The sequence below is a fragment of the Uranotaenia lowii genome, chromosome 2 (genome assembly GCF_029784155.1).
Source record: "Uranotaenia lowii strain MFRU-FL chromosome 2, ASM2978415v1, whole genome shotgun sequence".
In the NCBI taxonomy this organism is placed as follows: Eukaryota; Metazoa; Arthropoda; class Insecta; order Diptera; family Culicidae; genus Uranotaenia; species Uranotaenia lowii.
Window position 1 is genome coordinate 22927011 of NC_073692.1, and position 17105 is coordinate 22944115.

At 29.7% G+C, this 17105-nt stretch overlaps 1 protein-coding gene across 10 annotated transcripts in view; it reads left to right on the forward strand.

Moving 5' to 3' along the window:
- Positions 1–9118: 9118 nt before the first annotated feature.
- The window catches only part of LOC129744023 (uncharacterized), a 724779-nt gene continuing 716792 nt past the window's right edge, over positions 9119–17105 (forward strand). For all 10 annotated transcript variants that reach the window (XM_055736329.1, XM_055736331.1, XM_055736338.1 and 7 more), the window contains exon 1: positions 9119–10677. The gene's annotated coding sequence lies outside the window, so the exon portion shown is untranslated. The remainder of the gene's footprint in view (positions 10678–17105) is intronic.

Here is a 17105-nt window from a genome sequence, read left to right on the forward strand (position 1 = left end):
CAGATTTCAGATTCAGATTTCAGATTCAGATTTCAGATTCAGATTTCAGATTCAGATTTCAGATTCAGATTTCAGATTCAGATTTCAGATTCAGATTTCAGATTCAGATTTCAGATTCAGATTTCAGATTCAGATTTCAGATTCAGATTTCAGATTCAGATTTCAGATTCAGATTTTAGATTCAGATTTCAGATTCAGATTTCAGATTCAGATTTCAGATTCAGATTTCAGATTCAGATTTCAGATTCAGATTTCAGATTCAGATTTCAGATTCAGATTTCAGATTCAGATTTCAGATTGGAAATGGCCTTCCGCTCATTATGAGTTGATGTTTAACAGTACATTTACGACTAGCGCTTCAACGTTAACCCAATCATCTCATACTTATACACATTGAGCTTAAATATATTGAGTCCCAAATTCGTGGCGTACACAATATGATTAAGAATAATATTAATACAATATTAATATTAATGAAAAATATGATAATATTTTGTTCACAAGAACTATCAGTAAATGCAATGAAATGATTAACTGTTGGTAGTATATTTCAAACATGATTTACTTTTCAAATGCCAATTAAATTCCTTTTTATTCCGTCCCGATGGAATGAACACTTCGTACAGGAAATGACGTTTGGGTTAGTGGCAAAGGGGTCTGCACTTATACTCCTTCGGCTCCAAACAAAAAGTAATTTTTAGTAAGCAGGACCTCAAATATGAATCTGAAATCTAAACCCAAAATCTTAACCTTAATTCTAAAACTGAATACTTAATATGAAACCTGAATCCGATATCTGAATCAGGATCTGAAATTTGAAATCTAAATCAAAATATGATTCTGAAATATGAATGTAAAATCTCAATCTGAAATCTGAATCTGAAATCTGAATCTGAAATCTGAACCTGAAATCTGAATCTGAAATCTGAATCTGAAATCTGAATCTGAAATCTAAATCTGAAATCTGATTCTGAAATCTGAATCTGAAATCTGAATCTGAAATCTGAATCTGAATCTGAAATCTGAATCTGAAATCTGAATCTGAAATCTGAATCTGAAATCTGAATCTGAAATCTGAATCTGAAATCTGAATCTGAAATCTGAACCTGAAATCTGAATCTGAAATCTGAATCTGAAATCTGAATCTGAAATCTGAATCTGAAATCTGAATCTGAAATCTGAATCTGAAATCTGAATCTGAAATCTGAATCTGAAATCTGAATCTGAAATCTGAATCTGAAATCTGAATCTGAAATCTGAATCTGAAATCTGAATCTGAAATCTGAATCTGAAATCTGAATCTGAAATCTGAATATGAAATCTGAATCTGAAATCTGAATCTGAAATCTGAATCTGAAATCTGAATCTGAAATCTGAATCTGAAATCTGAATCTGAAATCTGAATCTGAAATCTGAATCTGAAATCTGAATCTGAAATCTGAATCTGAAATCTGAATCTGAAATCTGAATCTGAAATCTGAATCTGAAACCTGAATCTGAAATCTGAATCTGAATCTGAAATCTGAATCTAAAATCTGAATCTGAAATCTGAATCTGAAATCTGAATCTGAAATCTGAATCTGAAATCTGAATCTGAAATCTGAATCTGAAATCTGAATCTGAAATCTGAATCTGGAATCTGAATCTGAAATCTGAATCTGAAATCTGAATCTGAAATCTGAATCTCAAATCTGAAATCTGAATCTGAAATCTGAATCTGAAATCTGAATCTGAAATCTGAATCTGAAATCTGAATCTGAAATCTGAATCTGAAATTTGAATCTGAAATCTGAATCTGAAATGGGAATCTGAAATGGGAATCTGAAATCTGAAAACAGATTTTCATGCATACTGAACCTGAAATTAAATTTCGCGGATAATGATGGTTTGCTTTAGTTTAAGGTTCAGAACTAAAGCAAACAGCCAATATCCGCAAATTGGATTGAAAAAGAATAAACAATCTCTTACAAGCCCAACCGTAGTTGGGCGGTTTGCATTTTATTCAGTAAAATTGGACTTTTAAAGTAAACTGTAACTGCGCCTCATTCTCTTTACCTAGTCATCCGCGCGCTACAAGACACCCGACACCCTCAATCGTCGAGCGACGTCCGAACACCACACGCAAGCAATGCACCATATCGATAATCCATCCCATCCTAACACGGCTCGGCGTCTTGCCTTAGGCTGCCGAACGCATCAGACAAACATACAATTGAACGTTCAAAAGTGAACATTCAATTGAATGTTCAAACGACCCTATCTCGATAAGGTCGTTTGTTCATATCCCCGATAAATTCAAACGAACGGATCCTTCGGTTGACGTCGCCTTAAAATCAGTAGGCGAACTGTTCGCAAAGCATCGGAATGAACTTAAGAGATGCAGTCATTTGAACCAATCGTGCCACAGCGTCGTTGCGATGCGTTCATTTACAATCAAAAGTCGGCGTGCTATGTTCGCAAGCCGACGCTTCCGAAGATGAAGTTAGTTTGATGTGGTCGGGAAAAAGTCAAACGTTGCTTACAAAATGATGCGATGCTTTGCACCTCTGTTGGTATTAACTGGCGAATGTGGAAAAACTTAACAACTTAACAAAAAAACTTGAAAAAAAATCTAAAACTGTTCCAAACGCCAAGTACGTTCCGCAGTGGCGAAAAAAAACCACAAGTTTTCAACCATTTTGTGGTAAATACAAGAGAAATACCAAAATGGTTAAAATGTTTTACAGAAAAATTCTTAAAAAATAATCATATTGATAGTTTTGAAGCAAAGACCATGAAGTGGTCCAATGGGATTGGAAATAACCAAAATTGGTAACAAAAAAAAACGAGCATGTTCGCTCTATAGGATAGGCAGAAAATATGATTTTGTATGGAAGCCTCTCTTGCATAAAAAGTGAGGTTCTAAAAAAAAATTAGGCAAACTATTTATGATCCGAAAAACCCTCGGATATAAAATTTGATTTCATATGCAGTGTTCGGCATCGCTAACTGAAAAATTAGCGCCGCTAACTGGATCGCTAATTTAGTCGCTAATTAAAACCGCTAAATTTGCTGAAAAAGTTATCTCTAAAAGCTTAAAGCGCTAATCGCTAACTGTTAACTGTTGCCCAACAAAAACGTGAACAAAAAAAATTAATTTCGTGTTTTTTGAATGTACAGTACAAATGTTACACCGAAATTGGAAATACAGTTAACTAAAACTTCTGAAAACAACATACAAAAAATTAACTGTTCATAGAATGGACACAGTTGAATCATAAGTTTTTTTTTATTCCAAAGCTTTGCAATCATAGTGTAGTTTTTTTTTTGTAAAATCTTCAACCAGTTTTCACCTCTTCCAAACTTGTGTGACTCTCATGTTAAAAGCGTTTCCAAACGTGAATATTCATACAATATCTATTCGAACCTAAATCGAAAACAAAACGAACAATTCAATGCACATACTGCTTTACAATTTAAATTTTTTCTCTAGTGATTTTTTTTCTTATTTTATAAGAACTGAACTGATCTGTGAAATAAAAAAAGGAACTTATTCTTGAAATGCTAGTATTTAAATTACTTTAAAACAATAGACCAATTAAAGGATGTAAAAAAGATCGATATTGTTGAGCAACTTTCATTAGATTCTTCTTCTTTGACTATTGCCAAAGAAGTACTAAACGAATTTAGAAGTTAATGTCAAGGTCATTAAAATACTAGGTTTTTCTGACTTTTACAATATGTAGGCGAGGAGAACACGGTGAAGTGTGGTGAAGCTCGTTATCTTTGCTTACAAACTAGCAGTGTTCTAAAATGTAAAGACAAGCTTAGGTTTCAGCTATTCTATGAATTAAAGGTTAAGAAACGCAACGAAGCAATCAACATGGTTGATTCTAAAAGTCGACAGATCGAATCAAATGCTGTTTACCCATCTTGGTTAATCTGCGTGACTGTGGTGTGAGGTGACCCACAATATTCCTATCATTTGACTCTTGTACGCTTTCTTCCATTGAGACCATTCGAAGTGCCTGATTAGCCTGATAAATGACTAAAAGTATAAATACCTACTTCTATTAGCAATGATCCATGAGTTTTAGAAAAAATATATGGGATAAGCGGTCTTCAATTAGCGGAACCATAAAATAGCGGAACTTTTTAATTCGCTAGCTTATCAAAAATTTAGCGGCAGAATAAATCCGCTAACAAAAAGTTAGCGGACTAATTAGCGATTAGCGGTTTAGCGCTAGAGTGCACTGTTCATATGGACTGTTCGTTTAAACGTGATTGTGTTACAAAGAAAACGCCTCTATTTTTATATATAAGATAAGCAGAAAAGGTGATTTTGTACGGGAGCCTCCGTTCTATGAAAAGTGAGTATCTCGAAAATATCATACAAACCATTTCTGATCCGAAAGATCCGCAGAGGAAGGCTGTCTGTGGCGCAGAGGATAGCCTTCAAGTCTTCTAAGCCAGTGGGCATGAGATCGAATCTCGGTCACGGCATACATAGTACACTTTCTGTAAATTGGTGGTTTTAGCATTTGTGAGATGCTAGCTATCATACCCTCGAAAGATGTACGGTTAGAGTTAAGAAAAAGGAAACAAGTTACATTGTTTGTGTTCGTTTAAAAAAACCCTTGGATACAAAATTTCACTTCATTTCGACCGTCCGTTTATACGTGATGATGTTACAAAGAAAACGCCCCCATTTTTATATATAAGATAATTTTGAAAATAGAAAAAATGAATACTGCAAATTATGTATTGATTGGATGAAGTGTGGCGAGCCATAAATTCGCCCATTTGGTATTGTACAAATTTTAACATTTTTTAATGCCGTAGAACACTTTACCCAGTACTATGGCTGGCTTAATGATATCACCTACAAACTGTTAATTGCTTTTATTAGCCTACAGCAACACTGTTGATGTGAAAATATTTTTCGGACTATCACCAATTTTTTTTTAAATTTTTATTATTTAGTTTCCAATCTGGGCTGAAATACACCTAAATGCAAATCAAAGATCCACCTTTTAAATCTCGTATTCATATGCTGGAATATGTTTGTTCTACATCACACGTTTGCTAATTTCCGAATTTTATCCATCCTAACATAATTTTTATAATATCAGCTCGTAGAATTTTTTGTATTATTTTTTACTTCTAAATGTATTCAGCAACCTTAAGCTTTTTCTTTAAAAAGACTTTTGACAGAAAAAATGTACAATTTAATTCGAATAAAACCAAAAATTACTGCAATTGGTGCTTTGTGCGTTATGACATTCTTAATACAGATCTCGTTCGTTTTTGGCAACATTCGATTTTGGCAACATTCGATTTTGGCAACATCCGATTTTGGCACATGTGTCAAAATCGAACGGTTTTTAGAAGCGACATTCCCTTTCAATTTTCTCTATAACAGGACCAATATAATTTAAACAAACACCATAAATACGTTTTTATGTTTTGAAATGGTGATAAAATACAACAAAAAAACAAAAAAAAAAAGTAAAGTTCTCAAAAATGACAAAAAGATGAAAATTTTTAAAAATTTAAAAACAAATTCAAACAAAAGACTAAAAATGACAAAAAACAACAAAAAAATGATGAAGAATGAAAAAAAAAACCACAAATATATAAAAGTGCAAAATACATCAAAAACATGAGAAAAAATAATAAAAGATGACTAAAAAATTTCGGAATTGACCAAATAACGTTAATGATAATTGTTTGGGCTCGGCCGATGGGGGGTTCGGATTCGGGGTATTTCTTCCCGTCTCTCGTTGACGGCATCCACCAACAGCAGGAATAAGGTAAGTCGCCGATACTTATTGGCACAGCAGCTGATCACACTCGTTGGGGAGAAATTTTGTTTGCACTTCTGTGTTCTTCGGTGATAGTTGATCGCTAGGCAATAACATTGCATCTATTTTGCCACTTGTACTTAGCCCGATTTCGGATTCACTTGACAAAAGTAGCTTATTAGGACTTATTGAATTTATTAGGAATGAAGTGAAATTCCGTGCTTCTAATTTAACGTATATTCTATTCTAATCTAACTAAAATGGCTTACATACTATTGTGTGAGACTCTCTCGGCGAAAGTTGTTATGTTGCGAGAGAGTTATGTTTATTCTAAGGTACGTGCACAGATAATGAGCGTTTGCGAACAAATGGCTTAAAGTGTCAAGTGAACATCTAAAAAACACACATTAAAAGTAATTCATGACCGGTGTAGTACCGATCAATAATAAAAATATTTATTTTTTGAAAATAAAACAAAAAAAACTGACTTAAGAAAAAACTGAAAAAAAAACAGTTCGATTTTGGCAACATTCGACTTTGGCAACACAATATGTTCGGGCATGTTGCCAAAATCGAACGGAGTCTGTATATAAAAAAACTATGAATTTCCAAACGTTTTATTTTGAATTTGTTGCAACTCACCCCTTTTTCTTAAAAGGGTGAAAAACGCACGTTTCCGTAAAATTAAAAATAACTGTTGGAACCGTTTTTTTTGTGATTACGTCAATTTTATGTCCCATCAACCTTAAAACTTTTGATGTTTAAGCGATATGATTATCTGTGGACATTAAGTTTTTAGAAGCCATTGAAATTGAAAACTGTTGCATGAAGCCCCAGTTAACGATACATTATCTGTAAACACGTGACCGAAACGAAGGAACTTGAAGGTTTACCATTTTTGAGGTTGGGTGGTACAAAAAGCCTTAATAACGTTGAATAAATCATTTAACTGAATGCAAAACCAAATGTTTGACACTTTGCTTGGTTTTTCAATTAGTAATTTCGATGATTTCATAACAAAACTTTAAATGCGCTTATTGGAATTCTCCCCAAAAATGTGATTTAATTTGTTTTTGTTCAGCTATTGGGAATAGATATGAACTGTGGAATATCTACCACAGTAGATGTCAGCTTTTCTATTGTAAATTTTTCTTTGATAAAATATAGTTGAGCTCCTTGATCTGGTAAGCCCAATGTTATCTGATTTTAATCTCATCTAGGCCATGGGATAAAAGTAGGGTGGTCGGATTTACCGGTTTTTTTTTTCAAATCCAGTGTTTCGGTATTCGTAATTTATAAAACCGATAAATACCGGTATTTTTCAAAGCATATCGTATTCATGAAAAAGTTTCGTCTAATTGCAGTAGTTATGGCATAAAATGCTACAAATTTATAACGCAATAGATTTAGCAACATTTTCGTACGAAAAATATGGTATTATTGTGTCTTTAAATTATCCCTTTGTCATAAATCTATCATCATCCTCATGATAATCATAATATTTATCATATTCATTTTATTATTGTAACTTCGCTGTGAGGTTGCAGAAATGATAGTAATTTAATATAATGTTCAACCAATTTTTGTCCTGTATTCTGTTATAGGTACAGTATTCAGATTTAAGAACTGATTTTACAGATTTAGTAAAAGTTTTAAAACGTCTTTCATGAAAATGATATACAAAATATATATATTTTGATATACAAAAAGATTTTGCGGTAAAAAAAAATTAGGCAAATAACAAAACTCTGTGACAAAGTTTCTGGTTTACTCACAGAATTTCAGATTTTTGTTGTCCAAAATACAAATGTTTTTCCCGAAACTTAGGTCGTGATCGCATTCAGTTTACCTTTCTAACATTAAAACTGACAAATAGAACTAAAAATGTATTTAAATTTCAGTCAAATTCAGCAATAAATATAGTGGTTGGTATCTGATCCATACGTGTTTTATTATTATTATTATTTATTTATTTGTTAAATTTATTAAAACTTTGTTACTGCTTTGTCTGAAAAAAGAAAAAGCTTCAATAGCGTTAAAAATATAAACAACAGAATTCCATCAATTACTTTGAAAATATTGATAGATAAATTTCTGACAAACATTTGAACATGCGTTGAACTGCTGACTCTGTTGAAAAATTTAATATTTTAAAACGAAGTAGGAAGTTTCTAATCAGTTTTAAACATTTTTGGTTTTAAATTTTGAATTTGTGAAAGCCCGGCACCGCTTAGAACGATTTTGATAAACTTGGCCTGTTCATAGATAAATCATTTTTGCATCTTTTGACCAAATTCCAGTTTTTCAATGAAAATACAGTGATTACTGTCAAGCAATCTTAAATTTATTGTAGCTGTATCTTTTCTTCAGTCATTGTACACTTGAATTGTCCTTAAATGTTGTGGAGCGTTAGTTCGATAGCTGAACTGAAATGCGTTAAGTTTCATGAAAAAGTATCTTCTAAGAGAGAAATGGCAGCTTGTCAATGCTCTTTTGAACGCCACTAAAGCTTCCAAAGAGTTACATCGTTGAGTTTAGCAATAATGAGTTTAGCAATAATCAAATCTAACATAAACCTAGCAGTAAGGTTTATTGAGCTTAGATTTTGAAGCTGAATGAACAAAATTTGAGTATTTGCACTCATACATATTTGGTAATAAAAAATTAGCTGTGTCAATATAATTTCAATGCAAAAGAATAATGAAAAATTTACCGGAAATACCAGTTTTTTTACCGTCTCAATAGTCGGTATTTCCGGTCTTGGAAAATGGACGGTTTTACCGGTTTTACTGGTTTCGGTAAAACCGGTTAGACCACCCTAGATAAAAGTTATTTTAACAATTGTGACCAGTAATTTGAAAACTTATGCATTGCTACTGTACACTAGCTCCATCAACTAGATCGCAATAAATTCAAGTCACTATAAGAGCTATATCAACCGATAGGAATTGTAAAATTATTGCAACACTGGTTTTATTTGATATTTCAATAAAAACGAACGATGATTTAAATCTTTGAAAAATTCATTCCACCATCGACTTCCATGAATTTCACAAGACGAGCTTTTATCTCAGCTTTTTTCCCAATCGAGCATCTCTCGCAGCATCCGGAAAAGTTTTCCTCTCCATTCGAATGCTCTCCCAAAACGTGAGACGAACAGGAACTCAACCCCGGGTGGTTTGCTGTCACAAATAATCATCCGAAAGTGGCTTTACCATGTTAGTCCACGAATATGGGGCCAGAAAAGTCACTCACTCAATTAGTAGCGCACTGATCAGACAGCAGGACCTCCCAGCCTTCGTCGAGGTGCACTTGAATTCAGTCTAGCAGGTCGTGTCACGCGCGTCGAACATCATCATCTCATCCGGGGTGCCCCAGATTCCTGGACAGACGGTCGGCGGATATTTGGATAGCTGTTCTCTGGGACAGTTTGAATTTTCCTTTTTTTATTTGAGGGGTAAGACAGTCACAGTCAGTGTGTAATTGATCCATCCCCCGGTCCTCCGTCTTTGGACTTTCAACTACTATTGAGGCGAGGAAAGCAAATTGTAAGAAGCTGTTCTGTTCAAATTGTGCGTTCCAGGGTTGACGGTGGAAGGATTCTTTTTCCTTTTTGATTGCTTGAGTGGTTTTTTTTAAAGGATGGAGCCACGGATTTTGTAACGGTTTTTTTTTCTGACGGTAGTGTGTCCTGCTTGAACTCAACCTGTCGGGTTCTTATGGTCGTCGTCTTAGTCGAGCGTCGTCGGTTGGCTCGGATTGGGACAAATGTGATTGCGTGTGGAAAAAAAAGGATGCTGCTGTTACGTGCCCCAGAAGGACGCGCGATTTTTCCCTTCATTCTACGCTAATTAGTGCTAAGTGTGAGGGTGTGTATGTGTGAGTTTGTAAGTGAGCTTTAGTGAGGAGTGAATTTCATCAGCGGCCGACCATCATTCATGGAGATTTTTTTTTGTGCTGTTACGTGCCAAGCCAAGTCAAGTAGATACCTCCAGCTCATCCTTCGGGGGGAAAAGTGCGAAAAAGGCAAGCGACAGCAGTTAGGAGAGATTTTTAATTAGTTCTTCAGCTCGCATAAGAGTCAAGTTTTGTGCGCCGACACTGGAATTCAAGGATATCCGAAAAGATTAAGTGCTCCTTAGTAGGAAAATGAGCATCTTGAGGATGGAATAGGCTTGGTCTGACCTTTGAGTGTAATGAAACAGCAAGAGGAAAAAAAGGCTGCTGGCATTTTGGAATTTGATTGCGCTTCGTGGAAATTTAATCTCGCGGCTCGCGGTATCGTGCTTTGGCAGTTCATAACAGCTCGTCATCGCAACTCTTGTGTTCCGCCAGGAGTTCTGCTCCTCATTGAGCATCTTCAAACGGATTTAGTGCTACGTTAGTATCCTCAGCTTTAATCCTGCAGAAATCATCGCCTCAGAATTATTCTACATCCGTTTCCTGTTCAAATAAAACTACTCACGGGAGCAACCACATCTAACAGCAAAGACAAATATTTGCTACCACCCCGTTGATGTTTGTGCAAGCAAAGTTAATTAATTAGAGTGTGCTCGTCGTAGTTGGGTATGTGCTTCGTGTGTGCCACCGTGAAAAAGCAAATGATAAAAAGCGGAAAGCTAATTTCCGTCATGTGCAGTGAATGGTGCTGAATGAGCTTCTCAAATGTATGTTTGAAAATAAAAAAAAACCCACGCTTCCAATCAACGCCAGAAGCTGTAGCTACTGCTGGCTGAGTGATCATCGTTAGTCAATATTTGTACAATATCTGTATGTTGTCGGGGACCCAGAAGTGATCATTCACGGAACGCTGCGGATATTTTGTTTGGATAAAATCGAACACTGACCCGGACTTGGTCCCTGGAGCTTCAACGAGACAGTGTGGACAGTTCAGGTAAATTACATAAATCATTCTGGTCCAACAGATGCCATCACCAAATCTCCGAGCAAACAAACAGGTGTGGTTCTGCAGAACGTGAAATGTCACGTCCGGATATATTTACACATTAGGGCTTTTGGTGCTGAATGCAAATCAATGACCTCGTATCAATTTCTCTCAGGGGTCGTTGGGTTGAACCTTGAAGGAATAAACGAACAAACATGTGCGGATTTCTTCTGGTTGGTGTTATGCAATAAATTGACCAAGATGGCGGATAATACAATTTGAGTCAAAATTGTAAAAACAAATAAATTTTGTTTTCAGTGTTTGACTTCAGGATGAGATTTTCCTAACTTCAAAGATTAAAGTATTATTTATAATATTTGGATATATGAATTTGGAAAAATCTTATCCTGAAAACAAACACTGAATTCAAAATTGATTTGATTTTACAATTTTGACTGACATTGTTTTATCTGAAAATGAAACTGAAAATCTGTGGCCTCAGAGTGCTCTAATCTATTTGAGCTCTCTGGAGCCACAGATTCTATGTTTTATTTTTTTTTAACTTTTTCAGTGGAGTGAATTTTTTTCTTCATTTGAATGTTTGAAAAGCGTTTAAAATTTTTGTTTGGATCAGTTAATGTGGGTATGTTATTCCCAAATCTGAATCGTTTAACTCTCTGGAGCCACAGTTTTTCTATATAATTTTTCACTTTTTTTAGGAGTAGATTGTTGCAACTGAATTTTACTTACAATTCGTGATCATTTGTTTATTTTTTGTGCAGTTTCAATGAAAGCTTAAAAAAGACACCGATTAAATTTAACCGATCGAAAGCTTTCTTTTAAAAAAGAAGGTTAATGGAATAATCCGTTTTGCGTGCCGATTTTGACGTAGGCATATGCACGCACATAAAGAAAATTGGCTCTCATGATCCGATGCGCATAAATTCCACGGACCACCCAATCGATGGAAAAGCTGTCAAACAAATGGAGCGATCTGGGCTGGTAGGGTGTGATTTAATTATGCATTAACCGAACTTTATTGGGCGGCCTACTCGCAGCAGCGGCACAGTTTGAACCCAACAGTTTATCCTCCGTCCGATAGTTTTGCGGTTTTTTTCCTTGTCACGCAGCATTAATTGGTTCAATATAATTTTCAATATTCCGAGTGAATGGGTAGGTAATAAATTGGAATGATATAGTTTAATGAGTGAACTGCACAAAACGAAATTCTGTTGAATTTCAGAAAATAATTGCTGATGATGAGAAATTTATCACCGTTCAACAGAAACATATTTAATTGCGCATGAGAAAAAAAAATGACAAAAATGACAAAAACGAAAAAAAAGACAAAAATGAGAAAAATGACAAAAATGACAAAAATGACAAAAATGACAAAAATGACAAAAATGACAAAAATGACAAAAATGACAAAAATGACAAAAATGACAAAAATGACAAAAATGACAAAAATGACAAAAATGACAAAAATGACAAAAATGACAAAAATGACAAAAATGACAAAAATGACAAAAATGACAAAAATGACAAAAATGACAAAAATGACAAAAATGACAAAAATGACAAAAATGACAAAAATGACAAAAATGACAAAAATGACATAAATGACAAAAATGACAAAAATGACAAAAATGACAAAAATGACAAAAATGACAAAAATGACAAAAATGACAAAAATGACAAAAATGACAAAAATGACAAAAATGACAAAAATGACAAAAATGACAAAAATGACAAAAATGACAAAAATGACAAAAATGACAAAAATGACAAAAATGACAAAAATGACAAAAATGACAAAAATGACAAAAATGACAAAAATGACAAAAATGACAAAAATGACAAAAATGACAAAAATGACAAAAATGACAAAAATGACAAAAATGACAAAAATGACAAAAATGACAAAAATGACAAAAATGACAAAAATGACAAAAATGACAAAAATGACAAAAATGACAAAAATGACAAAAATGACAAAAATGACAAAAATGACAAAAATGACAAAAATGACAAAAATGACAAAAATGACAAAAATGACAAAAATGACAAAAATGACAAAAATGACAAAAATGACAAAAATGACAAAAATGACAAAAATGACAAAAATGACAAAAATGACAAAAATGACAAAAATGACAAAAATGACAAAAATGACAAAAATGACAAAAATGACAAAAATGACAAAAATGACAAAAATGACAAAAATGACAAAAATGACAAAAATGACAAAAATGACAAAAATGACAAAATTGACAAAAATGACAAAAATGACAAAAATGACAAAAATGACAAAAATGACAAAAATGACAAAAAGACAAAAATGACAAAAATGACAAAAATGACAAAAATGACAAAAATGACAAAAATGACAAAAATGACAAAAATGACAAAAATGACAAAAATGACAAAAATGACAATCATGACAAAAATGACAAGAATGACGAAATACAAACATTACCAAAATTACAAAAATGACAGAATTACAAAAATGCCAAAAATTACAAAAAATACGAAAATGACAAAAAATAAAAAAATAACAAAAATTACAAAAATAACAAAAATAACAAAACTAAAAAAATGACAAAAATTACAAAAATTACAAAAATTACAAAAATTACAAAAATTACAAAAATTACAAAAATTACAAAAATTACAAAAATTACAAAAATTACAAAAATAACAAAAATTTAAAAAATTACAAAAATTACAAAAATTACAAAAATTACAAAAATTACAAAAATGACAAAAATTACAAAAATTACAAAAATTACAAAAATTACAAAAATTACAAAAATTACAAAAATTACAAAAATTACAAAAATTACAAAAATTACAATAATTACAAAAATGACAAAAATGACAAAAATTACAAAAATTACAAAAATAACAAAAATTACAAAAATAACAAAAATGACAAAAATTACAAAAATTACAAAAATTACACAAATTACAAAAATTACAAAAATTACAAAAATGACAAAAATTACAAAAATTACAAAAATTACAAAAATTACAAAAATTACAAAAATTACAAAAATTACAAAAATTACAAAAATTACAAAAATTACAAAAATTACAAAAATTACAAAAACTACAAAAATTACAAAAATTACAAAAATTACAAAAAATACAAAAATTACAAAAATTACAAAAATTACAAAAGTTACAAAAATGACAAAAATGACAAAAATTACAAAAAATACAAAAATTGAAAAAAATTACAAAAATTACAAAAATTACCAAAATTACAAAAATAACAAAAATTACATGAATTACAAAAATAACAAAAATTACAAAAATTACAAAAAATACAAAAATTACAAAAATTACAGAAATTACAAAAATTACAAAAATTACAAAAATTACAATAATTACAAAAATGACAAAAATGACAAAAATTACAAAAATTACAAAAATAACAAAAATTACAAAAATTACAAAAATTACAAAAATTACAAAAATTACAAAAATTACAAAAATTACAAAAATTACAAAAATTACAAAAATTACAAAAATTACACAAATTACAAAAATGACAAAAATTACAAAAATGACAAAAATTACAAAAATTACAAAAATTACAAAAATTACGAAAATTACAAAAATTACAAAAATTTTAAAAATAACAAAAATTACAAAAATTACAAAAATTACAAAAATTACAAAAATTACAAAAATTACAAAAATTACAAAAATTAAAAAAATTACAAAAATTACAAAAATTACAAAAATTACAAAAATGACAAAAATGACAAAAATTACAAAAATAACAAAAATTACAAAAATTACAAAAATTACAAAAATTACAAAAATTACAATAATTACAAAAATGACAAAAATGACAAAAATTACAAAAATAACAAAAATAACAAAAATTACAAAAATTACAAAAATTACAAAAATTACAAAAATTACAAAAATTACAAAAATTACAAAAATTACAAAAATTACAAAAATTACAAAAATTACAAAAATTACAAAAATTACAAAAATTACAAAAATTACAAAAATTACAAAAATTACAAAAATTACAAAAATTACAAAAATAACAAAAATTACAAAAATTACAAAAATTACAAAAATTACAAAAATTACAAAAATTACTTAAATTACAAAAATTAAAAAATTAAAAAATTACAAAAATTACAAAAATTACACAAACTACCAAAATTACAAAAATTACAGATATAACAAAAGTTACAAAAATTACAAAAATTACAAAAATTTCAAAAATTACAAAAACTACAAAAATGACAAAAATGACAAAAATTACAAAAATTACAAAAATGACAAAAATGACAAAAATGACAAAAATGACAAAAATGACAAAAATGACAAAAATGACAAAAATGACAAAAATGACAAAAATGACAAAAATGACAAAAATGACAAAAATGACAAAAATGACAAAAATGACAAAAATGACAAAAATGACAAAAATGACAAAAATGACAAAAATGACAAAAATGACAAAAATGACAAAAATGACAAAAATGACAAAAATGACAAAAATGACAAAAATGACAAAAATGACAAAAATGACAAAAATGACAAAAATGACAAAAATGACAAAAATGACAAAAATGACAAAAATGACAAAAATGACAAAAATGACAAAAATGACAAAAATGACAAAAATGACAAAAATGACAAAAATGACAAAAATGACAAAAATGACAAAAATGACAAAAATGACAAAAATGACAAAAATGACAAAAATGACAAAAATGACAAAAATGACAAAAATGACAAAAATGACAAAAATGACAAAAATGACAAAAATGACAAAAATGACAAAAATGACAAAAATGACAAAAATGACAAAAATGACAAAAATGACAAAAATGACAAAAATGACAAAAATGACAAAAATGACAAAAAATGACAAAAATGACAAAAATGACAAAAATGACAAAAATGACAAAAATGACAAAAATGACAAAAATGACAAAAATGACAAAAATGACAAAAATGACAAAAATGACAAAAATGACAAAAATGACAAAAATGACAAAAAATGACAAAAATGACAAAAATGACAAAAATGACAAAAATGACAAAAATGACAAAAATGACAAAAATGACAAAAATGACAAAAATGACAAAAATGACAAAAATGACAAAAATGACAAAAATGACAAAAATGACAAAAATGACAAAAATGACAAAAATGACAAAAATGACAAAAATGACAAAAATGACAAAAATGACAAAAATGACAAAAATGACAAAAATGACAAAAATGACAAAAATGACAAAAATGACAAAAATGACAAAAGACAAAAATGACAAAAATGACAAAAATGACAAAAATGACAAAAATGACAAAAATGACAAAAATGACAAAAATGACAAAAATGACAAAAATGACAAAAATGACAAAAATGACAATCATGACAAAAATGACGAAATACAAACATTACCAAAATTACAAAAATGACAGAATTACAAAAATGCCAAAAATTACAAAAAATACGAAAATGACAAAAAATAAAAAAATTACAAAAATTACAAAAATAACAAAAATAACAAAAATTACAAAAATGACAAAAATTACAAAAATTACAAAAATTACAAAAATTACAAAAATTACAAAAATTACAAAAATTACAAAAATTACAAAAATTACAAAAATTACAAAAATTACAAAAATTACAAAAATGACAAAAATGACAAAAATGACAAAAATAACAATAATTACAAAAATGACAAAAATGACAAAAATGACAAAAATTACAAAAATTACAAAAATTACAAAAATTACAAAAATTACAAAAATTACAAAAATTACAAAAATTACAAAAATTACAAAAATTACAAAAATTACACAAATTACAAAAATTACAAAAATTACAAAAATTACAAAAATTACAAAAATGACAAAAATTACAAAAATAACAAAAATTACAAAAATTACAAAAATTACAAAAATTACAAAAATAACAAAAATTACAAAAATTACAAAAGTTACAAAAATGACAAAAATGACAAAAATTACAAAAATTACAAAAATTACATAAATTACCAAAATTACAAAAATTACAAATATAACAAAAGTTACAAAAATTACAAAAATTACAAAAATTTCAAAAATTTCAAAAATTACAAAAACTACAAAAATTACAAAAAATACAAAAATTACAAAAATTACAAAAATGACAAAAATGACAAAAATGACAAAAATGACAAAAATGACAAAAATGACAAAAATGACAAAAATGACAAAAATGACAAAAATGACAAAAATGACAAAAATGACAAAAATGACAAAAATGACAAAAATGACAAAAATGACAAAAGACAAAAATGACAAAAATGACAAAAATGACAAAAATGACAAAAATGACAAAAATGACAAAAATGACAAAAATGACAAAAATGACAAAAATGACAAAAATGACAAAAATGACAAAAAT